This window comes from Mirounga angustirostris, unplaced genomic scaffold (genome assembly GCF_029215605.1).
Source record: "Mirounga angustirostris isolate CCGP_5_RB_7025 unplaced genomic scaffold, mMirAng1.0.hap1 SCAF_6, whole genome shotgun sequence".
Lineage (NCBI taxonomy): Eukaryota > Metazoa > Chordata > Mammalia > Carnivora > Phocidae > Mirounga > Mirounga angustirostris.
In genome coordinates, this window is record NW_026991714.1 from 68,785,716 (window position 1) to 68,811,996 (window position 26,281).

Here is a 26,281-nt window from a genome sequence, read left to right on the forward strand (position 1 = left end):
CAGCAATCAGTTTAAAGAAAAGAGTGACAAACAAAACATGAATCCTTGACTGAGAGCCGGTTACAGGACAGGTCCTCTACTGGGGCACCAGGATGAAAATGACAGGACGGGTCCCTATCTTCAGAGCTGTCACTCTGCTCGCTCTCCTTATAATCAGATCCCCTCTCCCCTTACGGTGTGTGACCGGCCCCCACTGCGGTGCAGGTGCATCTGGCATTTGCCTACCTGTAAGCACAGTTAGCATACTGCCCAGGTTGGCGGTATGAATACAGCACCGTGACCCTCCACACTACCCCTTTCCAGAGCCTTGGCTGTATTTCCAGTGAGCCTTGTGAAGCACGTGTACAAGTCCATCTGTAGAATTAACAGCCCTATGCGTGCTTGTGGCTGAGCGCCTATGTCTTGTAACTCCTGCACAGTCTGTCTCTAAACAATCAATATGGAAAGTGGAAAAATAAGGTTTCTATACAACACTTGGTCCATGTGTACACCCTTGGTTCCTGTTGCAGCTGTGTCTAAGTCTTTTAAATTATTTTCTTAGGATAAATGTTTATGCTTGGAATTACTGGGTCAGAGGCTATGAACGTATTTACAATATTTAAACTTTTTTTTTTTTTTAGGTTTTATTTATTTGAGAGAGAGAGCACGCGCACTAACGGGGGAAGGCAGAGGGAGAAGCAGACTCCCCGCTAAGCAGGGAGCCCAATGTGGGGCCTGAGCTGAAGGCAGACGCTTAACCGACTGAACCACCCAGGAGCCCCATATTTACAGTACTTAAACTGCCCTCTGCATCCTTCAACCTGACAAGGTCTGGGCCTCCTCTTCTTTAAAAAACAAAAAATGTCAGTTTAAAAGATATGAAATTATTCTCCTGCCTTATTTTAACTGCCATTTCTTTAGTTAACTGTACCCTCCCACAAGTCTTCTTGCTGTACGGACAGAGACATCTTTGCTAAAGGCTGGTCCAGTCATAATCTTACCTATTTCAGTAAAGCCTTTATATGTGACAGACTTTGACATTCTTTCTGAAAAATTCCTTTGGAAAACTTATCTTTTTTTATCTTCTCTGATAATATTTTTAATTTCTCTAGTGTTATATTAGTTTCCAAGTACCTAGACAGATCCCCCATGCTGATGTTTAACATACTGTCAATTGTTGCCATCATCATTTATGTCCAGTGAGTCTGGCCTGTCATAGAAACATAAGGAATTTATGTAATTCCATCATAAAATGTTTCCTTTGTCCTGTCAAATTCCATGGAAAACAGAGTCAGACAAATGGGAAATGCCCTAAAAGTGGAACACATAGGAAGTTTTAAAACTAGAACAAAGGAAACAAACAGAGAACAGTTTCCTCCATTCACAAAGTTACAAAGAGAAAAATTTGGTCCCTTTGCATTAGCCTGCAAATTTGCAGGATTTCTTCTTCCCTCTCTGGACAAAGATACTTTCCAATGTAATGCAGACAAGATCCCACCAGACATCAATCTCCTCCTTCTGCCACTGTCCTGGAGTTCTCCCAAATATCTGCCACTCCCAGATTACTACACTAGCAAGAGTGCGTTTTGCTCCTTCATTGTGCAGATGATTGGAATGGCCCTCGAGAAGTAAGGAAAAATTCACATGCCTGCAAGGAAGAATTAAATTTAGAAGCTAAATCTTAAAAGATGAGAAAAATCATTGCAAAATAACATTATCATATTTATTTGCAATGTACATTTTATCTTAAATGATCTGCAACGTACAAGTATTTTATCCTTTTTTTAAAAAAGATTTTATTCATTCATTTATTAGTCAGAGAGAGAGAGCACGAGCAGGGGGAGCAGCAGAGGGAAAGGGAGAAGCAGGCTCCCCGCTGAGCAGGGAGCCCAACACGGGACTCGATCCCAGGACCCTGGGACCACGACCTGAACCGAAGGCAGACGCCTAACTGACTGAGCCACCCAGGCGTCCCACAAGTATTTTATTCTTACGACATGAACAAATATGGTAAAAAGACCATGATGGAAAAGATTAAGAAAAGCTGAAAATTCTCCATGTCAGTCGCAGAAGGAAGTGAGACAACTGTGCTCATGTAGTGCTTCCTTTAAAGATGTGTCAAGGTTCTATTTCTATAGAAAAGAAAGAAATGCTGTTTTTCTAAATGTTAATTATTAAAGTCCCCAACTCAAAATTTCCTTTAACTGCCTTCTCAAATGCTTAATTTGATAAAAGTCTTATTTCAGGTGTACATGTTGGATACATAAACCCACATAAATATATATGAAGGTACTCACTCAAAAATCTGTTCCTGTTTACTCTTCCCAAAATAGGAGCATCTTTTGTGTCCCTTTCAAAATCCAGAATTAAAGAGTGTCAAAGTAGTATTTTTCCTTTAAACCAAAACCAAAGGTACAATGACCTGTAAAAACGTTCAAGCACAACTGAAAATACTGTGTTGCTAATTTTACAAGCTCAAATTATACCCCAATGCAGGTGGCTTTGTCAATAAATCCACGGCAGGAGCTGCAAACGTGGCCCCTCCCTCACCCGTCAGGAGAACTTCAAGAAGAAAAGATAGAAGCACTTGTCTGAACATCCAGTTCCTTCCTTAAAATCCATGGATGTGCACAATGGGAATGTATCTCCAGTGCTAAAGGGGCTGGAGCAGTTCCCTATAGTGGGGCACAGCAGGCCCGTAAGTTCTCGAAGTCATGTGAGGTCAAACCAGCCTCCTGTACTGCACACTCTCCTGCTACTCTTCTAGAAGGCCTCCACACACGGGAAAGCTACACTTCCCCCAGAATGCGTCATCCCTGAGTGGTTCACACAGGAAAGTGTTGCCCTCTCTTTGGAAAACCTACACGTGTTTCTCTGGGACAAACAGCCTTTTCCTGCTAGGAAGGCTGAGGCAGACTGCGTTCCCTCACATGGGTAGATGTCACAGAAGTGATTTTAAGTAAATACTGTCCGCTCTCTTTCTGGGGACGGACGTAGTGCGTGCATACTGAAGAAACACTGCTCCACGCAGAAAAGCATGAACACTGATACAACAGTCACACATGATCCCAAAGCCGGGATGCTCTCTCAACAGGCCCGTGTATGTGCCCATGTTCCTCTTTTTACAACAGAACTGGGATTGTGCTTCCTGCTTCCTCCCCAGTGCTCAAATTAAGCTTCATAAATATAAATTTTAATGGCTGCATAACCAAACATTCCCCTAATAACCATTTAGATTGCTTCTGATTTTTACTATTAAGAAACCTCAATGAATTAACCTTCATACATGACTTTTTCTACATATATGTTGTCATTTCCTTAAGATTCCCAGCAGTGGAGTCTTGATGCTTATTGTAAAGCTGCATGGTCTGTCCATCTGTACTCCACAAGCAAGGCATGAATGTTCATTCTGACAAACCGTCAACATTTTTTGTTAAATCTTAACAGGTGAAAGGAGTATCTAACTTTAAATTTACATTTCTTTGATTACTGGGAAAAGTAAATCTTTTTTTTTTTACATATGCTAATAATATATATGTCCTCTTTTGTGAATTGCCCTCTTGTCTATGAAGAATTTGGTCTTCTTATCATTTTTAAGAATTTATAATTCATGGATATCAATCTCATCATTTTTGATGAAATTATAGTATTACTAGTTTGCTTTTTGTCTTCTTTTGTTGTTAAGTTTTATGTCCTATAAAAATGACCTTATATTTAAAACATTCTTCATGATCAATAGGGGAAAATGCAGACAACTGCATTTTACAGAAATTAAAAATTTTATAATATATGGATATTCCTTATATAATTTCCAAGTCTGTCTACCAGTCATTCAAGTCATCACATGGCATCACGTGAAGTCACTAAATACAGGACGCATTTCACTCAGTTCCTTCACCAACACAGCAACTCTCACTTCCCAACAACTCACACCACACACACTCAAGTATGACCAACGCACACGAAATGTGCTTGTCCGGGAGGAAAGCCCGCGACAGGTTTCATACGGCAAAGGAAATGGGAAAGTGAAGATGTATCACTGAGGTCCTCCTACACAACTAAGCCAGGGGTCTTATTACCAGAGAATGAACTGTCAGTTAAGATACTAAATGATTTTGCTTTTATTTTATTTTATTTTATTTTTTTAGATTTTTTATTTATTTATTTGCGAGAGAGAGAATGAGAGACAGAGAGCATGAGAGGGAGGAGGGTCAGAGGGAGAAGCGGACTCCCTGCTGAGCAGGGAGCCCGATGCGGGACCCGATCCTGGCACTCCAGGATCATGACCTGAGCCGAAGGCAGTCGCTTAACCAACTGAGCCACCCAGGCGCCCAAAATGATTTTGCTTTTAAAACAAAGGTTACACTAACAAGCATAATTAAAACTAATGGTCTTCAAAAGTCCTTCCCTGAGCAAGCCAATTTCAGGTAAAGGTATAACTATCAGGGCCCTAATCTATTATAGGGCAAAGTCTTTGCTCAGAAGGAGAAAAGAAAAAACAAAATCCTGAGCTGCCAAATAAACATACAATAATTAAAATGCTGCTTTTATTTATACCCCAGAAAGCAAGTATTTACACTTAGTTTCCTTACACATAAAATCACAATGCTAATCAATATTAAAGGTCAGAAATCAGCTTTCCTGAAATTAATTTTCCAAGAGCACATAAGGTCCCTTTTTAAGAATCAGGGGCACCTGGTGGCTCAGTCAGTTAAGCGTCTGACTCTTGGTTTCAAATCAGGTCATGATCTCAGGGTCTTGAGATTGAGCCCTGAGTTGGGCTCCATGCTCAGCAGGGAGACTGCTTGAGATTCTCCCTCCCCCTCTCCCTTTACCCCTCCTGCCACTCACGTGCTCTCTCTCTCTCTCTCAAATAAATAAATAAAAATCTTTAAAAAATAAAATAAAAAGATCTTTTTAAGAATTAAAAAAACATTTAAAGGTTTTGCTTTCAAAAGTAAGTAAACTTCTTAAAAGTGTAACACTGTATTTCTACATGACTTCAGAGTTTACAAAAATGCTTTACCATAACGTGTTGTAGTTGCTCATTATAAGCCCTATCTCTCACCTAGGGTATCTGTGCCGAGAATATCATACTGATGAGGGAAAAGAAGGCAAGCTGAGGACAAAGCAGAAGCTGACACCCCACAATCCCCCCGCCATGGGATATATGTGTCATTCCTAAGGCACTCCTGGCTGCCCTAAAGGAAAAACAAATAGTTAACTTATAGAGATCACAATCCTTTAAAACAGGAGTCTCCCTCAGTTTACAAATGTTTCAGCAATCTACAAGAACAAAGCATTCCTATCATCAATAACCTAGCTTCCAAAAGGAAATGGAGATACAATTAAATGCCCTTATAATCTGCAGCCCATTGAGAGATAATTGAAGTGGGCAGAGTGTAATGTTCCTCCAGGAAGCTCCCAACTATCTTAATGTTAATGCCTTACTAGAGGGGTAAACAACCTTAACTTGACAATGGCAAGGCCTCTGGTATCTCGTAGGTCCTCTTTAGCATATGAAAGTTCTTTGGAAACCTCCCTTTTTCCTTACCTCCCCCAATCCCATAGCATATAATCGGTCACCCCTCACAACCCCGGGGCAGCAGCTCTTTCTGCCCACAGGTCCCATCCCCGAGCTTTAATAAACCACCATTTTGCACCAAAACGTCTCAAGAATTCTTTCTTGGTCGTCGGCTCCGGAACCCCATCAATATGATTCGCTGTGAAGCTAATCACAGAGCAGAGCTCCTCCCCTGAAGACCTTTCCATAACACCCACTGTGCCTCCTTATGAAGCCACACGTCTGTAAGCGTAATGGGACCACACCACCTTGGAGCCAACCAAAGCATTAAACAATTAAGGACTCTGGATTAGAACTGAATAAAAAGCATTAGCCAAAAAAATGTGAGGTTAAAAAATAATAATAATAAAGGCAAATTAACTTATTGATAACTAAGTTACGCTCAGATCAAAACACTCAGATGCTACTTTTACTTTCAGCTAGGCTAGATTTAAGCCTGCCGACACCCCTGCGGACAATGGTGTGGGTGTGGACACTGTCAGACCCATGGGAGCTAACAAAGGGAGTAAACCTTTCCAGAGGAAACACAATAACAGCTATAAATATTTTTAATACATCTTTAAAAATACCCTCTAACCCAGAAATCCCATTGCCACAATTCACCCTATGACTAACCTAAAGTTCATCAAAATAATACAAGTATATTTGTTGCACCATTCTCTATTTATCGAAGGAGGAGGAAGAGGAGAAAATAGAAACACATTCTCCATCAACAGGGGACCAGCTGAAAAAAGGTCCATTCCTATAACAGAATTTTATGCCAAATGTTTATTTAAAAATGTTTATCTTTATACGTCTCTATTTTTTTTAACTTACACTTAAAGTCCTTGATTCTCTCCTGGTTACCTCCCAGTTTTCAGAATTAGCTGGTCCCTTAGCACCCTCTAAATGTGACCAATGAGGACTGAGATCTCTTTCTCTTATTAACCAGTGCCTGGAGCCCAGCCCACACCGTCTCCCCTTCTCTCCTCTCTCTGGCTGTCCCTTTATTGCTGGAGGAGACACAGGAACTGCCCCAGAAAGCACGGGGAACAGCTCCACAGCCAAGGGTGGGTGGAGGGGAGTGATCTTGGGAGCAAGCCGCAGCACGCCAATAAACTCATCCATCCGTCCATCATGCACCACACACAGTGCACCCTCAACAAGTATTTGTTTAACTCATGAATGCTGGAAAACAAAACATTCATGTATTAAGCACTTCAGCTGGGGGTGGCAATGAGTAGGAATATCACTGTCATTTTGGTAACAGTGGTTATACCCAAACAATCTATGTAGAATACTGGTAAATTCCTTGGTATTTGTTCACTATTTATTTTAGGCTTTAGCTGTGTTTGTAGAACAGTGTAAACTTAGGAATGCACTCTATTATATTTAAAGATGGTGACCCCTTAGGGTGAACAGCTACTGGCAAAAAGGAGTAAGGGAGGGAGGACCAAAACTCTTTTCCAATCGCACAGATGTTTCAAAAAACTACCCACGGGTTTGTGGATGCAACTTACGCCTCTCAATTCTCATCTTCTTTTAAAAAGCCATCTAAACTCTGATTACTCTGGGTCCTTCTCTCTAGGCAGATCGATTTGTAAGACTTCCTAACAATGCCCCATTGTTTACAGTTGTTTCCAAACCATCCTTCAAGAATGTCTTTGGTTCACCCTGATTTTCAGGGACTCTAGTCTACCAGATCGTCTTTCACTGCTCTTTTCATTCACACCCAGCTGGGCCTTCAGAGTGCTGCACAGCTGGCTCGGAGCTTCGTAGCTTGTCTTCAGCCTCTCCCCCTGGAGCTCTGCACCCTGTTCCACTGGCCTCCTTTGGGCTCCTTCTCTAACTGTGCACCCTCCAGCAGCACTTCGGGGCTGTGCCTTCAGGCTGGACCAGCTACCCTCTTTTCTTCACTGAGCTCCTGCTCTTTTTCTTCAAAGCCCAGCCTTAAGGCACTTCTCAGGGAAGCCTTTCAGGACCTCCCCAACCAGCTCTCGTTCCCCAGTCCTAGTCAGTTTGCGGGACTGTAGCCAGAATCTCATAGGCTGGGAGGATCAAACAACAAACATTTACTTCTCACATTCTGGAGGCTGGGGAGTCCCAGATCAGGGTGCCAGCATGCCAGAAGGGGGTTGTGGTGAGAGCCCCCTTCTTGGTTTCCTCACATAGGAGGGGGGATGAAACAAGATCTCTCCTGTCTCTACTTACTAGAGCACTAATCCCATCATAAGGATGCCACCCTCAAGACCTAACTATCTCTTAAAGACCCCATCTTCAAATACCACCACATTGGGGATTTGAGTTTCAACATATGAATCCAGGGGGACACAAATTTGCGGTCCATAATATCCACTATCAGAGGGAATCACACGGCACATGTCTTTCAAGACACAGATTACAGGTGTCATTTACATTTGTGTGGGTGATTAACTGATGATCTACCTCCCCCACAAGACTCTGCAGTGATACAAGAGCAAGGACGATGTCTGTTGTTGCTCAGACCTTATTCCCAGTTCTTGGCATTTCTGCATCAACAACTGTAAAAGGCCCTTTAGGGATGCTATTAATTCCTAACAAACTGGGCTAGAGATACTATTTTTTAAAATTATTTTATTTTTGGAGAGAGAAACACAGTGTGCGTGTGAGCGGAGGGAGGGTGAAGGGCAGAGAGAGAGAGAGAGAGAATCTCAAGCAGGCTCCATGTCCAGTGCAGAGCCCGACACAGGGCTCGATCTCACGACCCTGAGATCTGAGCTGAAATCAAGTGTCAGACACTTAACCGGCTGAGCCACCCAGGTGCCCAGAGGTATTATCCCTACTTTAGAGATGAGGTCGCAAGCTTAGAGAAGTAAGGCAAGGAGCTGAGGGCCAGAATCCGAAGAAGCAGAGAGGACAGACCCGTGCCTCTGACTCCAGGGGCCACACTGTCTCTCTCTCCTTGCTGCTTTTACAGTCTCTCCACATACTTATCTTAATTTGTGTGCACGTAAAGTATTTCAAACATAAGAAAAAGAGATGGATATAATGAGTGCCCATGCCCTCATTTACCAGCTTTATAAACATCTTTAAAATCTGTCTTATCTGCCTTTTTCTCCCCCATAAACTGTTATAAGTGGATTCCCCTGCGGAACATTCTGCGATTCTATTCCCTTTCTTCACGCCAAAGATGTGACCGTTATCCTGAACCTGGGGTTTTCATATGCAAGTATTTCTTGGACTATTGTGCCACGCGTATCCATACACAACAGGGTACCGTCGTGCATGTCCTCAAACTTCCTGTAAATGCCGTCACATCACGTGCACCACTCCCAAGTGATGGCTTGCACACAGCTCTACTTCCTCCTTCTAACTGCTACGATTTATTCCACAGTGTGGAGCCATTAAGCTCACTCCCCTATCACTTTTGGTGGACACTGAGGAGTTCTGGTATTTTACAACTACTGACAGTGCTTCAGTGAACCTATTTCTGCCTCCCATACATGCAGGTCATTCTCCAGCGGAGTGACCTTGAACAACGCGGGTCTGAACTGCATGGGTCCGCTCGTACACAGATGTTACAGGACAGGACTGTATATGTTCTCTTCCTTATGATTTTCCTAATAACATTTTTTTTTCTCTAGCTTACTGTATTGTACGAGTGCAGTACACAATACATACAACAATGTATTAACTGACAAGATATCAATCGGTAAGGCTTCCAGTCAATAGTAGGCTATTAGTAGTGAAGTTCTCTGGAGTCAAAAGTTACACAGAAACTTTCGATTGCCTGGGAAGTCAGCGCCTCCAATCCTTGCATTACTCACTAAGAAGTGAAACTGCTGGTGTGCACAGAAGAATCCGTGCACAGAAACTGCAAACCTGCTCACCAACATACGGGTAATTCCTTTCATTTTAATCGATTAAAGATACATCACATTATATACTCCAGAAGCTGAGTCTTTTCTGGCCCCACCAACACTGATCAACCAAACCTCTCCCCATATACACAGAGCAAGTGAGTAACTAACGTCTATGAAATAAAATGAGTATCCAAACCAGGAAATTTATTAAACATTTGTTCTGTGTCAGTCACGATCCTAAGAATTTTACTCATTCATTAAGTAGGCCCCATGCCCACCGGGGAGCCCAATGCAGGGCTTTAACTCACGACCCTGAGATCAAGCAAGAGTTGGACACTTAATCGATTGAGCCATCCAAGCACCCCTATCCTAAGAATTTTAAATAAAAAATACCTTTTCATTCTCATGACAACATTAAGAGGTTGTCTTTTTTTGCTATCCCCTTTTGCTATCTGATAGATCAAGTTAGATAGGTAGGTGACTCTCCTTTGCAGAATTCTCCTGGCTGTTTTCACGTATTTTTGTTTTCTTCCAGGCAAGCTTTACGTTCATGTACATATCTTAAAATGCAATAGCAAGATCAAGAGCTCTTCATTTTAATTCATAATGACAAGCATCTACCAACTGTCTTCTGCTACTATTTCTTGCCTCCTTGTCCCTCCAAGAGGCCAAAAGAAGTTCTTGCCACTTTCACTCTTTGTAGGCTCCAAGTACATAGAAAAAGAATGAAAAAGAGCCAAAATAGAGCTAGGATAATGTATAGTATATTCTATAATTTAATGTTTTCAACACAGAGACAAAAAACATACAACTATACATATAACCTTAATTAGAGATAAAGCAAAAAATTTAAATTTAGGGCCCTCCATAAGTGCAAGGCCCAAGCTAATGCCCCAGCGGCCCACCCCATTAAAAGCCCAGAATTCTCCCCCATTTTCCATTTTCATAGTACCCGCTCCACAAAATCAGTAAACCACAGTCACGGTTTCCTCTGGCCTGATAATGGTCTAATTCTCCCTCAGCTGTATTAGGAGCAGGTGTTGGAGCTCCTCCTGAGGGGCTTGCCACACCAGCTTCATCTGAAAAGCTACAATGTGAATTTAGGTGCTCCCATCCCTCAAAATGTAGAAAGATCAAGGAGAAGATAAGACCTCTGTTTTTCTTTATAATTGTTCCATCCTGTGTAATTTATTTGTTCTTCTGTAGCATCAGTCAACTAACCCTTCAGTTATGAGTTTATGCATCAGCTGTTCGTGGTTCCTGCAGGCTTCAGCAGCTCCTCAGAGAGAAAGAACCCCCTGTCCACAGGCAGTGCTGGGTCAGGTCTTGGCTACACTCCCGTGGTCTTTTAAAGATACTAATTTTGTGCTACTTTAATGAAAAAATAAAAGCCTGCCACAAGACCAACTGATTACACACACAGACCTTAGCCAAGAAAAACGTATTTTGTTTTCTCCATCCTAAATACACTCAAATTGTCACCAGTATTTTTCTTCAAGATTTAAAATTGACCAGTTTTTAAGTTTTATGTGAATAATGGCTTTGTTACTGCTATGGGAGACCTATGACTAACAAACTTCCAGTAAATATTTACATTCAAAAATATTTTTCTTTTATTAGTACCTGTGATTTAAAACAAACATCTTAGGCGTGAGGCATCCCTTCTGTTGGAAAATTACAAAAGTATCTGCACTTATTTGGATTATTGAAGGCTCAGAGCCTTTGAATTTAAGAAAATTTGCAAAATGCAAAGAGTTTATGTGGTTCTTTCTTTAAATGAAAATTGTAATTACACTAAGCAATTCATTTCTTGAAAAAAGGAAGGTTTGAGTCTTCATTATATCATGGACATGAGAATTTGAGTCTTGGTTTCACATGGAAATAACATTCATCTTTTATTGGTAAATATACTAATTTAATCAGTTTACTGCTAAATACAAAAGATTATGAATTATGTAAATGCTTAAAATTATGTGAATGAAGAATGTAAGCATTTGAAAAATGTGATCTTAGGGAAAGCACATCTGAAAATTATCCTCAAGATGTTCCCTTCTGCATATATTATTACTGAAGAATTTCAGTGTATTAGAAACCAACCAAACAGAGCCAGGTAATCTATGATTTTCTTCTGTGGGAAATTCTACTAACGGACCTCACTGTTATAAATTCATTTAAAAAAAAACACTATCAACAACATCAGTGCTTGCTTCAGCAGCTCAAACACTAAAATTAGAACAATACAGAAAAGATCAAATGGCCCCTGGGCACAGATGACATCCAAATTCACGAAGCATCCCATATTTTTTTTGAGAGAGAGAGCATGTGCGTGTGTGAGCTGGGGGGGGGTGTGTGGTGCTTAGGGAGAGAGAGAATCTTAAGCAGGATCCACGCCCTGTGCGACATGGGGCTCAATCTCACAACCCTGAGATCATGACCTGAGCTGAAATCAAGACTCAGATGGTCAACCGACTGATCCACCCAAGTACCTCTAGCAACCCTAACCCTAACCCTAAAAAATCATAAATACACAAAGCTATAGGTTGATTTTAATTTTTCTTTATTAGATCTTTTTAATAACAAAAGTTAATAGATGCTTCTTGAAACAAATTAAACAATATAATGATAAACAAAGTAACAAACAACAAGGTTTCCAGATCCCATTCCAGGAGACAATTAATGCTCCATGCTCGTTCACAGATAAACATCTCATATGTAACATATATGTATATATGTTATATGTGTGTATATCCCTACATTCCTCATATGGAGACATATAACACATAATACATAAACATACACATGCAGGGTTTTATTTTATTTTTTTTAAAGATTTTATTTATTTATTTGACAGAGAGAGACACAGTGAGAGAGGGAACACAAGCAGGGGGAGCGGGAGAGGGAGAAGCAGGTTCCCATGGAGCAGGGAGCCTGATGCGGGGCTTGATCCCAGGACCCTGGGATCATGACCTGAGCTGAAGGCAGACGCTTGACGACCAAGCCACCCAGGAGCCCCTTATTTTATTTTTGATAGGATAATACATACTACTCTGCAACTTGCCTTTTTCACTACCATCCTGGCCATGCCTTTGGTGTTAGATGCAGAGCGTACGCAGTCTGTGATGTCCCCACAACTACCTTTATTCCCTTTCTTGATGGACGATGTTCAGACTCTTCCCAAATGCTTGCTGACCCTAGCCCCTTCCCTGTGGGCCTCCCTCTCATTAACCCCCTCTGTAACCAACACTCTGTGAGCACTAGGGAGAACAGAAAAGTTGTTTTTTAAACCCAATTTTACATGTAAGGCTGCCCCTCAATGTCCCATATTTGAACATATTTAACATATTGCCTAGATAAACCTGCACAGAAAGACACTAACTTATGTTACATAGTAGTGAGAAGTCTATTATTTACAAGAAAGATGCCCGAGACAGAGAGCCATAAACCCCAAGCTCTATTTCAGGTTTGAGATGAGCCACCAATGTGACACTGAGCAGTTACATAACTACGTGGAGGGCCATTTCCTCCCCCAAATAATGAACTGCTTGAACTAGATAATTTCTAGTCCCTTCACACTAAAATCAATGATCCTATATTGTTCAATGAATGCAGCCTTTATGTCAGCCCAGAGAGGATAATCTACTAAAAGAATGTCTGCATAACTCCCACAAAGAGTTTACTAACAAATGAACAGTGCAAACAATATTAAAAGAACAGGTATTTTAACAACTCAAGAAAGCAAATTGTTTAAGTACTTCCATAAGAATATTATAGTTACCTATTTATAACTTATATGCTAATCACAATTTTTAGTATGACTAAAAATCTCACATTATTATGTATGTTTGGGTCAGTTCCAATTATTACAGATTTTGAAGATGATAAAGTGTAGTCAGTGCTGAGCAGCTACCGGGAACCTAGCTGTATTTCCACCTCAGCTATTCAGTTTCTAGATTAAGTTCCTTCATTTAAAAACTTAAGAAGTACCTGAAGCTTTAGGATTCACTCACTCAGTAAATGATCTTTATCAAGCGTGTCCAGGGTGCTGGGCAGACACTGTGCTGTTCCAGGGCCACCACTGTGGGAAAGATCCACGGCCCCCGGGGTGGCCCCCCACCACTGGGACAGCATAACACCTACAGATCTGCACCCCAGACTGTTTTCTTTTTTTTTTTTTTTTTAAGATTTTATTTATTTATTTGACAGAGAGAGAGAGAGGGAACACAAGCAGGGGGAACAGCAGAGGGAGAGGGAGAAGCAGGCCTCCCGCAGAGCAAGGAGTCCGATGCGGGGCTCGATCCCAGGACCCCAGGACCCCAGGATCATGACCTGAGCCAAAGGCAGACGCTTAACGACTGAGTCACCCAGGCGCCCCTCCAGACTGTTTTCTAATTCAAACTGGCCCCTCCATAACTGGACTTGACTCACTTAAATTTTAATATGTTTCTGTTAAAAGATTCATGTGTCATTTTTTACAAATATTCTGCTGTGTTCTCTTTTTTGAGAGAGAAAGACTGTGGGAGCAAGCGAGAGCAGAGCGAGAGGGAGGGAGAGAGAGAATACTGAGCAGGCTTCATGCCCAGCGTGGAGCCCACCCAGGGCACAATCTCACAACCCTGAGATCATGACCTGAGCCACAATCAAGAGTCCCACGCTCAACCAACTGAGCCACCCAGGCGCCCCCCTTTGCTGCATTCTTAAAAACAGAAAGGAGAGTTAGTGTCTACTTCAACTGGCAAGAGACGCTTGGCTCCCTGCAAATTTATAGGAAAGGGTGACAAGAAGTTACTTATCCATGAGTACCTTTAGTTCATGAGTGAAATGAAAATGTACCTGCATCTTAATTTACTTGATGTTTGCCTCATTCAAAAACATGTAAAACAGAAGGAAATACAACACGAACCCCAAAACACTGCATGGATCCCATTTCTGAGGCCATGTTCTCCTGTGAGAGAAAGCAATGAAGACAAAGCCACCACTGACAAGAGATGAGGGTGTGCCTAGAAAGTGGGGGGGCGGGGGGACAACATCCAGCCTGGAGAAAGACCCCCACTAGCCCCTCTGCTCACCCCTTCCTACAGTCCTCCTGCTTAAGGCAAGGAACAGGTGGGCAGGCAGAGCCAGACACAGACCCACCAAGGCAAATACAAGTTTCCCTGGGTAACTCCTGCCAGTCCTCATGTGGGTCCAGTTCCTGGGGGACCCACTCCTTGAAGAAGACACTGCATTATCATAAACCCAATAGGGGGCCCTGAAGTGACAATTCAAAGAGAAATCAAAAAAGTAACTTTGGGTTACAAGTGCAAAGACATTTTTGTCTTACCAACTACACCTGCCTCTAACAGTTACTACCATGAACGCGTGTGTAAATCAGCAATACTAGGATGATGCTGGAGCAATCTCCTCTTACTGAGATCAGCCAAACTAGGCAGCAGGGAATCTATGATACGACAACACTTTAACCAACCCCCCCAAGTAATTCTTAAACAACAGTTTTGGGATTTTAGTTTTGTACGTCTATACAAAGACAGAAATCCAGGGGCGCCTGGCTGGCTCAGTTGGTTAAGCAACTGACTCTTGTTTCAGCTCAGGTCATGATTTCAGGGTCGTGAGACCAAGCCCCACGTCGAGCTCCGTGCTGGGTCGGGAGTCAGCTTGGGAGTCAGCTTGGGATTCTCTCTCCCTCTGCCCCTCCCTCTGGTTGCACACATGCGCGCGCACGCTCGCTCTCTCAAATTTAAAAAAAAAAAAGATCCAAAAAACTTTATACTTTCAAACATTTAATCTTAGAAAAGAGTATGTAAACTGCTGTTTAGTTTTTCTTTAAATAGGAAGGGCTTTAGAGACTGAAGTGCTTTAAATGTCTTGATTTTTCTTAGTTTTAAAAGATACAGAATCCTGGGTGCCTGGGTGGCTCAGTTGGTTAAGCAACTGCCTTCGGCTCAGGTCATGATCCCGGAGTCCTGGGATCGAGTCCCACATCGGGCTCCTGGCTCAGCGGGGAGCCTGCTTCTCCCTCTGACCCTCTCCCTTCTCATGCTGTTTCTCCCTCCCTCTCTAATAAATAAATAAAGTCTTTAAAAAAAAAAAAAAAGATACAGAATCCTGGCACTCTCCCCTTTTAAGCAGGGGGACAAAAAATTTAAATGTTTCTGTAAAGGGTTAAGGAAACCATGTTGGAAGAAAACTTCTTTAAAACAAAAAATAATCAGGGCGCCTGGGTGGCTCAGATGGTTAGGCGTCTGCCTTCGGCTCAGGTCATGATCCCAGGGTCCTGGGATCGAGTCCTGCATCGGGCTCCCTGCTCGGTGGGGAGCCTGCTTCTCCCTCTGCCTCTCTCTCTGTCTCTGATGAATGAATAAAATCTTGAAAAAAAAAAAAAATCATTTCCCAGCCAACTGTATGGAAGTCTTCCTGAACATAAAACTAACCCACTTGTAGCTTTGCGCAGTGGCAGTATCGTAGCCAATGAGGTTTATCCGAGGCACGATTATTGCTAATTGAAAACTAACCCACTTGTTTCTTTCCTAGGTGTCTAGTAGTATGACTCATTAGAAATTATACTGTGAATTCTATCCTAGAAATTACAATGCATATGCTACACTTAATACCCTTCAGGTAGAGAGAAAAAGCAAATACATAAAAGGATAGTTTCTTATTTTTATTTTTTTTTTTAAGATTTTATTTATTTATTTGACACAGAGAGAGAGAGGAATCACAAGTAGGCAGAGTGGCAGGGAGCGGCAGAGGGAGAAGCAGGCTCCCTGCTGAGCAAGGAGCCTGATGTGGGACTCAATCCCAGGACCCTGGGTTCATGACCTGAGACGAAGGCAGACGCTTAACGACTGAGCCACCCAGGCGCCTCCGGAGAAAGTAGTTTTTTAAACAAGTTCTAGGAATAAAATAAGAGTTTATGAGCAAGGAGTTGTTAGTTTTAATTATATCAAGACAAAAATAGGCATTTCCTGAGGTTTAAGAAAAAAAAAATCCACTTCATGAAAGAACATCATTAACAGCTGTCCTAAATTGTAAATCTACACCCTTTGAGGGCATTGGTGTATGAAACCCTACTGTTTTTTCCCCAGATCATTCACAGTTAATATAACTGGCAATGAGTCTGCAGGTTATCAGAAATTTCTAATCACTTGCTCCTAAAGTTAGCTGCCAGCATTTTCTTATAGCAACTTAAAACAAGCAGCAGTGACATGGAAATTGTTTTTGTCTGACAATGGAGGCTGACAAATGTGAAAAGTGTGCCAGACTCTGCATGCTACAATTTCTGTAATTAGAAAATCAGGAACCTTTACAATGGTGCTGCCCAAATCTGAGGTTTTTCAAATAAAAGAACTGTTTTTCGTACAGAGTAATTTTATTTTTATTTATGACTTCTTTTTTACTGGAAAATGATTGTTCCTATTAATTGAATAATTTCTCTGGATTCAAGCTTTAAATGGCAAAAAAACAAGAGTACTTGGGGCACCTGGGTGGCTCAGTCGGTTATGTGTCCGATCTTGGTTTCCGCTGAGGTCAAGATCTCAGGGTCATGGGAACCAGCCCCATGTAGGGCTCCACGCTCAGCTCAGAGTCTGCTCGGGATTCTGTTTCCCTTTCCCTCTGCCCCTCCTGCTTGTGCTCTCTAAATCAGTCAGTCAATCAATCTTTAAAAAAACAAAAACAAATAAAACCAAGAATACTTATATGGAGTCATATCTCATTTGGTTTGAAAATTAAATAGGAAGATATTGGAGAGGAAAGAACCATTTGTTCAACAAAATTTTATTTACCATCCACCTCACGCCAAATATTGGTTACAGCAGTGAGAATATGTATAGAGATAACACTGTAATGACTGGATTTACTCATTCATTCATCCAAATCCTTAAACATGGATTTACCACTCAATGCCAAGGCTTAGACAAGATACTAGGGACACGGAAAAGCATCACGGAGCCAGGTTTCCACCATTGGGGGTTACAAACATGCTGAGACTAGAACAAATTGTGGGCTGCTAGATTTGAAGTGGAATGATGTGAACTGTTCACTTAGACACAGAGCTTTAATTCAGACACAGACGGAGGTATATTATACTCACACAGGTACACATATTCCCTGGCTCAGACTGAGAGATCTGAGACCTAACAGGATCTAAAGCCAACAACATATTATTAGCAATGTGCACGCCAAGCACCCAGATCTTGCTTTTAAAATACCATTCTCCACAAAAAGGAACCAAGTCACCCTAGAAAAAGGCTGAGTCCAGGGCTGGGGCAAAGAAAGTACATGAAAAACTTAGAACATCTTGTTATACACCAACAAGCAAGAAATTCTCCAAGAATTATGAAGACATTTCCAAAGGTCAGAGGAACAGTTAGTAGGTAGGGGTTCCCTCAGACCGAAGCTGGAATAATTCAAGCATTGAAATAATCAATGACAGTAAGGAATATAACTCCTTGAATAAAAGAAGAATCTATGAGCTTGAACTAAGACAAATTTTAAAAAGAAGAGAGGGAAGCTCTTTCTTAGAGCATAATACCAACTAACAGGGAAGTCTGGAAGGATGGATGCTACAACTATTGAGTCAAAGTTTGATGAGGAACAAGATATTTATAGCTTCAAAGCATCTCCCCACAAATTACATATTAATTACAAAGGGAAAACAGTAATTTTACAGTGGAGAAACTTGGTGGATACAATCTAACCGACTGACCAGATCAGTAATATTGGTACTGACATCACGAGGTACGAAGAAGGCCCAACATCCCTTGTCTGGCTTTCCTGCCAAAACTAGCAAACTTCAATTGAATCATGAGGACACATTAGACAAACCCAAATTGAGGACTATTCTACAAAATAATTGATCCCTACCCTTCAAAATATGTTAATTAAGGTCAAGAAAGTAAAGAAAGACTAAAGAACTGCTCCAGATTGAATTAAAGGAGGACATAAGACTAATGTGGACCATATGGCTTTGGACCCGAAAGAAATGGCTGTACCAGGCAGCATGAGACTGTGGACTGCAGGGGAGAGCACAGTAGTATATCAAGGCTAAATACAGAGGACTGCACTTTATAGGAAAATAGACTTCTTGGGAACTACGTACTGTATTTAGGAGTAAAGGGGCATGATGTCAGCAACTTATTCTCAAAGGGTTCAGAAAAACACTATGCATATATAAAAATTAAAATGGGGCACCTGGGTGGCTCAGTTGGTTGAGGGTCTGGCTCTTGACTTCGGCTCAGGTCCTGATCTCAGGATCCTGGGACTGAGCCCTGTGTCGGGCTCCATGCTCAGCAGGGAGTCTGCTTGGGGACTCTCTCTCTCTCTCCCTCTCCCTCTGCCCAGACCCCCATACGCACACACATGCAATCTCTCAAATAAATAAATAAATCTTTTAAAAAAAATTAAAACTTAGTAAACAATTGGTAAATCTGGGTAAACAGTATATGGGATTTCCTTGTACTAATTTTGTTAACTCTTCTTTAAGTTTGAAATTATATCAAAATAAAAATTACAAACAAATGAAACACTATAGTTTTAATCCACTCATGAATGTAGTCCTTCGGTTGACAGTTAAGACTTTATAAATGTCACACAGTGGACAAAGATGAACAGAACACAGATTACTACCCTTGAGGACATCTCAGTCTTGAAAGGGTTGCTCAGCCTTTCAGAAAAACAAATTGTAAAATAATCTTTTTTTTAATATTCTATTTTTTTAGGTAATCTTTACACCCAACGTGGGGCTCGAACTCACAACCCCAAGGTCAAGAGCCATATGCTCCACGGACAGAGCCAACCAGACACCCCTAAAATTATCTTATTACTACTCTCTTCTAATGCAGCCAAAATACCTCACAAGGAAAACATATTGTGAAGGACATGAACATTTTCCCTACTGTACCAGAAGTTCTATAATAAACATTCCTAAAAATAAATAAATCTATCTCCTGAGAAGAGAATTTTTGCTTTAAAAATATTTCTGTTGTAACATGATCTATATTACAATAACATTAGTAGAGAATTCAGGGCATGTGGCTTTACTAACACCAAATATTTTTAAACGCCCAATTAATCATTCACTGTGGTGAATAAATTTTGGAAGAACAGTAGGATGATGACCAGGAACACAACACAGTGAGAAGGTGAAATGTTTGGGAAGGAGAGGGCTTGTCAGTGTTAACTGGAAGCTGAGAGAGAGCACTTCAGCAAGAGACGGGTGCAGACATCCACCAGAAGGACAGCTGAAGAAATGTGCCTGAGAGTCATTAACACATGCACACGTGCTGGGCAGCTCTGACTTCATAACCAGACCGAGCCAAGAGCAATGATGGCCCCACAGGGAGGCAGAAACAGCGCCGTGAGCAGTCTCGGGCACATGCTGTGTGCTGAGCGGGGTCCCTGTCGCGCCCCGCACCCCCATCCTGACACAGAGGAAGGGACCAGGCCAGGATGTGACAGCGATGGGATTCAAATCCAGGCTCACTGACTCAGAAGCCATGCTCTTAAACACTACATACCCTACGTTTCATGGCGTAGGAGAACTTGTGTCAAATACCTGAGGATCTCCCGCGTGCACAGACTGACAGACACTCCGTAAGAAACAGAATCCCTGATACTGCAGAATTTCCAGTCTAGAATATGTAAATGGCTAGAACAATAGCACTAGTAGGCTTCTCTAGAGTGAAATGTGTTATCAGCAATTGGAAGTTACGAGAAAATAACCACTAATGGCTTATAAGTCGGGGGTGGGGGTGCCCTTGGGATGAAAATGCAGAGTCACCACAAGACCAGAGAACTAGGGGTGGAATGCTCCCAGCCACTCGCTGGGTTACGATTGGACTGACTGTACTAAGGTCTCTAAAGGAACACAGTAATTCAGAAGACAGGATGGCAGCCACGGAAGCCGAGAGAAGACAAGGGCTGTCCCAGAGGGAGGGCTCCTTGGCCCAGAAACAGCCACACTCTGGGGACAAGTGTGGCCTCAGTGTAGGAATGGATGGAGCCTGGTTTCATCAAATATCTGAAAGTTAATTTTTACTTTCATCAAAACAACCTATTTACATAGTTTTAAAGGTAGTTCTACAGGACCTGTATTGGGGGCAAAGTGGTCCCCTGTCCCTCCTTGCTTCCGCTACACTTTCTCCTCGTTCAATATCTGCAGGTCACGGGCGCCTGGGTGGCTCAGTTGGTTAAGCGACTGCCTTCGGCTCAGGTCATGATCCTGGAGTCCCGGGATCGAGTCCCACATTGGGCTCCCTGCTCGGCAGGGAGTCTGCTTCTCCCTCTGACCCTCCTCCCTCTCATGCTCTCTGTCTCTCATTCTCTCTCTCGCAAATAAATTAAAAAAAAAAAAAAAAAAAGAGAGAGAAAAATATCTGCAGGTCACATGTTCATAACTGCTTTCTAAAATTTTTTAAGTGGGCTCCACGCCCAGTGTGGGGCTCGAACCCATGACCCCAAGATCAAGAGTCATGCACTCCACCGACAGAGCCAGCCAGGCGCCCCATGCTTTTTAAGTCTTTCTACTCCAGGCATTACATACGGACTTCATACAGACGATATGGATGTAGCTCTCCAGAGCATCCCCCCACCTTCTCCGCACATCACACCTGTTCACCAAATCAGTACTGTTCACATTACAACTAAATAGCACCTAAATATTATTCCCAAAGGAATCACTTATAGAACAACGATCACATTTCCTTTTTTGACAACATGTTTCCTTCTGATCTGTGGCCTCCTACTTTTCTGCACATATTCTCAATACAAGGATGATTCGGTAACAACACCTCCAGGCCTGTGACGTGTACATTGGACAGTGACACGCACCTGGACAACAGTGGTCTCCCTGAACCTGTCCTGGAGGTCCTCCTGTCTGTCCCGGAGTTCCTCCTGTCCTGCTCTGTCCATCCCAGAGTTCCTCCTGTCCTCTCCCATCCTGCCCTGTCCATCCTGGAGCTCCCCCTGCCCAACAAACACCAGCCCGGCTTCTTCTAGCTGCACCTTGTTACCTCCATTTCCACTTTATTGTCTGCCTCCCCGCCTGTTGAAATCTACTTTGGGGAAGGTAGTCTCCATTTGATGTCCCAGCCCTTCTACTGAATTAATAATCTTCCAATATCCAAGAGCCCTATTTATTCTGTGAATGATCCTTTCTGGAGCCCCTGTTGTTCCGTAGACACAGAGTCTTCCCTTATCTGAGGATTTTAATTACAGTTTCTTTGAAATGTCTTTTGCTCCTTTATTGTTTCTGTTCCTTTCACATTCTTTTTTAATCTTCCTCTTTGTTTTGGTTTCTTTCATGTGAGAGACTTTCCCCCAGCACGTCTGTCCGAGTTAAGAGTGAGACAGCAGAGACATAAGCAGTGGCCGTATGTCGATGGCAGAACTGTTTCTCTTCCCTAGAGAGACATCCTCCATTCTCCTGTGTGTGTGTGTCTGTTGGGGGTGGTGGGAGGGGGGAAGCAATAAGCCTGGGAGCCTCTGTGTGTTGGCCAAAATTGGGCAGAGAGCATTGCAACTCAGTATGCAGACTCTGATTCGATTCTGTTAAAACGTTAAGTCAGACCGTGTTACTCAAACTCATTCTGAGACAAAGCAAGTCCTTACAATAGCCAGCAAGGCCCTACGTGATCTCCACTGCCCGGTCCATGGCCCTTCAGTACTTCTGACCTCACCTCTCACTCCCCTCCACCAGCTAACCTCCTTGATGCTCCAGTCTTGCGTCCAACTCAAGGCCTTTGCTCTACCTGTTCCTCTGCCCCGAACACTCCCACCTCCAATCAGCAAAACTCTTTCCCTCTCCCAATGCATTGCTCAAATAGACTCCCACTCTGCCACCTCGTTTTAAACTACAACCCTTCCCCCCAGCACTCACAACTTCCCTTATTCTAAGTTCTTCTGTAAGTATTTATCACTTCTAACATCCTAGGCAAACCACTTTACTACATCTACTGTTCACTGTTTATCTCCTCCCACAAGAACAGAGCTTTTTTGGTCTGTTTAGATCACTCACACATACCCAATACCTATTGTGGTATTCATCCCTCTCCTTAACTGTGCCCAGCTGAAGGGTTCTGAAAATACAGCACCAGTCTTCTTCTAGAGTAGGGAAAGGCAGTCCCCTGGCCACATGCAGCAGAGACAGGAGCCCAGGAACCCAATTTTCAAACAATTCTCCTGTTCGCAGCTCCTGCAATATGTTCGCCCTCCAAGATACTCCATGCCCTCCATGTCTGTGGCCTCCAGGGATGCGCCCTTCAATTACCTGCTTCTACCCTGTTCTGTCTTCTCTGCTCTGCTGAACCCATCAGTGCTGGTCCATCCACAGTCCAGCCTCCAAAATGCTGCTTAAGTTTCTTCTACGGTTGTCACCCTCTATTCCATTACAGTCAGTTCAGCGAGAGTTCCGAGTTTTGAGAGAGAGGGGGCGCAAGTAGGGGGAGGAGCAGAGGGAGAGAGAACCCTCAAGCAGACTCCCCAGTGAGCATGGAGCCCCACACGGGGCTCGATCTCACAACCCCGAGATCATGACCTGAGCCGAAACCCAGAGTTGGATGCTTAACTGATGGAGTCACCCAGGCACCCCCAGAATACAGCTGGATTAAAAAAAGAAGGGGGAAGCCTAAAAAAAAAAAAAGATCTATAAGATAAATATAAATAGATAGGCAAGTAGGTAGGCAGGTGGATGGGTGGGCAGGCAGACAGACTGGACGGAGATAGACAATTCACAATAAATATAGAATGGATCATTTGTTGAGTACCAAATATGCCCTAGGCCTTACACAGGCACTCCATACCTACCATATCATTAATCCTCACACCAACTCTGTAATGTTATGCTATTTTTTATATATATATATATAAAAAAAAGACTAAGACTAAGGACTCAGAGATCTTACATCACTGGCCTAAGGTCAGAAAGCCAGCTGAGACAAAGCCAAAACTGCCCAATTCCAAGTTCCATGATTTTTATTCTCTACACACAGTTAATACAGTTTAAAATGTGAAACGAATACAATCTGATCTGATTTTAACAGAATGTTAAATGGTGATAATATTTTGAATGTTTGTCCCAAAGTTCTATCACTTTTATAACTTGCAATAAACATTAAAACATACTATCCACCCAATTCAACATTCTGCCCCAAAATGGCCAGTGGCATCAGTCGATACCCTATGCTAGGAAAGAGCTGCTTTCCATCACACTAGGTTCAAAACCTTAGGGCCAATCCCCAACACAGTCTTGTTTTTCTGGAAGACCCTGCCCCACGCCGATCCTCTGCTGCACTGAGTCTACGAGCGAGCCCACACCCACCAGCCCGACAACAAAGCCCAGTTATGTCAGGGTAGAGAAGGCCTCCACCTCCAGCCGCTGGAATCTCCAGCACATGATCACGCCTTCTCCTGGGAAAAGGCAAACACTGCCTTTGGGTTCAGAAAAAGAAAATTAAAAACAGTGAGCAGCCAGACCTGGATTAGTAATAAGTGACAGCAACACAGCCAGCAATTATTAGTTTCATCTGGGCCAGAAGGAGTCTCGGTGCAGGAATTCTTGGCTGCAGCTCTGCTATTTGCTGAGAATTCTGAAAATTAAACACTGGTCCCCTCAGAGTGGAATGTGCTATGCAGATCTCAGGAGCGCGCCGGCCATTGCAGCCAGGGGTTTATATGAGATCTAATGAAGGACTACACGTCAGAATAAAGTTTTCAATTTTTCCATTTGAACTCAATAAAAAATAAATGACAGTCATGCGGTCAAAATATTCACACCCTGGAGCTGCCAAGCTAAATAATTTAGTATCTTTTTGAACAGAAAAATATTTTCCCCCAGGGCATATTTTTCAAAATGCTAAATGTTCTGTTAGCTCAGCCGTCCTTCTGCAGCCAGCGGCATACTGTTTTTGAAATTGGAGAATGATGGTCTGCCTCTCCCATAACTGGAGAAAAATTCCAGTCCCATTAGGTAGGAAGCATTCAAATCACATATCCTTACAGCTTACAAATTATGATATTCTTAATATTATACAAAATCTGAATTAGTGAAAGTATCTTCGAAAGGTGGGGAGAAAAATGTGCTTTGAAATAAAAAAAGGAAGCCTTACATACTGCAAAATTAAGCTAGTCAACTCTTTAAATTTTGTTTCATTAAGCATGAGAAGCACTTAGTAACCAAGTAAGATTAATTGCAAAAATCAGGATGGCCTGGTTTAACGAAGACCGGGCCTGACTGAGGCAGCCCAGGACGGGCATCTATCTGCTGGCACCTAATAACCATCTCCACGTGCTGATCCTGCAAAGGTTCAGACTCATTAGTGGCTAAAATCTGCTGCTTTCTACACAGTTCTGAGTGTTGGTTACTTCTATACGTATTCTTAATGAAGATGACGCAGTTTTTCACTTAGTGAGAAAATTGAAGAATATCTTTCAGGGCTTTCAAACGTTAATCAACGTTTAAATCCATCATTTCTAACAGCTCTTACTTTCCTTGCTCTCTCAGTGTGGAAGTCAACTCTTACACTTCCTTTCCCTACTTTCCTTGTGTGAGAAGGGCCGAGGAGGACAGGACAGGGAAGCCCAGGTGAAAAGGTCCTGTGGTGGCTCCTTGTCACATGCAGGAACTCCTCGGGAGCTGGTGCACACGCTCCATGGGGGAAGGGTCCGTGACAAAGAGGCAAGAACTTGTCCACTGTTTTCAAGTTCTTTGTTTGACTTTGTAGCAGCTCCCTAGTTAAGGGGAGTGGGGTGGGCAGAGCTCCCCTCTCCCCCACGTCTCTGCACACCTGCTCTCATTGGCAGCCCTGAGGGTCGTCTGGGGGGGTCCCTGTGCCATCCAGACAAATCTGAAAATGATTTACGCTGAACTGTCCCAGTTCCTCAGGACACAGACAGGACTGTTAATGCTCTGGAGCAGCCACTCTCCTAGTCCCCCAAATTTTGTTCATTGAAAGCATTTCAACATCCCCACTTATCCCTCAACGTTCAGCTTTCAAAGCACAGTCTTCTGGATAAGCAAAATATTACCCAAATACCACAAAAACAAAAACAAAAAAAAAGGAAAGCAAACAAAACAGTGAATTGGAAAATTTAGGCTGGACAACAGGATCTCTTCTGATGAACCAGAGGGAAGGCACTGAAGCTCCCGTTTCAGCAAGTGAAAGGCCCACACTAGACTGGTCGGCAGAGACTGGAGCAGAGCTGTCTCCAAGATGCAGCTCCAGGCACCAGCTTCCACAACTCAGCCCTGTCGCATCAGGGACATGGGGGCAAGAGAAACAGACCATCTGTTCCCACCGCCTTCCCGCACAGGCTGTGGCCAACACTCCTTGCGTATGAATCCACATGTTTGCATTTCCAGGGCAAATTTTCTGTTTCCATGCACAAATATTATTGGATGACTGCAGCTTCTTTTCTGAACTGCCACAAATCATGGCCTGGCACCAACTTTATTATTAAAACACAGAAAAGACATTAATCCTCAAGACTAGATGAAGGCCTCCACTTTCTCTGCCAAATAACTAATGGTAGGTGGCATTCTGAAGCAAAGATTGCCTTCTCCTCGGGCCCTATTCATCTCTTTACTGTACTTGAGGCTATTTGTGTATGAACATATGTAGGACCTATACTTACACACGTGTGTGTCTGTCTCAAGGGCAAGAACCTTCTGTGCCACGTTCACTATTACACAGCCCAAGTGAGCACCGGCGAGGCACTCAGTTATTTTTGTTAAACGTGTTAGCTAAGCCCCACACATGAAGCCAGGATTGATCACCAGTAGTTTTTTAAAAGGGGGAGTAAGGGGTTTATGTTTGTTAATTTGGTTTGATTACTCCCCAGCAGAATCAAGACCCTTGAAAATGGCCGTTTTATTTTTGAGGTCAGAATCATCAGTGCAGAAAGC

At 42.7% G+C, this 26,281-nt stretch overlaps 1 protein-coding gene and 2 non-coding genes across 10 annotated transcripts in view; 2 read left to right on the plus strand and 1 right to left on the minus strand.

Annotated features, from left to right (window-relative positions):
- The window catches only part of DISP1 (dispatched RND transporter family member 1), a 176,368-nt gene that overhangs the window by 103,804 nt on the left and 46,283 nt on the right, over nt 1–26,281 (minus strand). The gene's annotated exons all lie outside the window — the stretch shown is intronic.
- Nucleotides 11,584–11,689, plus strand: LOC123847227 (U6 spliceosomal RNA). Its single transcript, XR_006791473.1, has one exon. It is a non-coding gene; the product is annotated as a U6 spliceosomal RNA (small nuclear RNA).
- LOC123847311 (U4 spliceosomal RNA) lies at nt 15,821–15,964 on the plus strand. Its single transcript, XR_006791528.2, has one exon. It is a non-coding gene; the product is annotated as a U4 spliceosomal RNA (small nuclear RNA).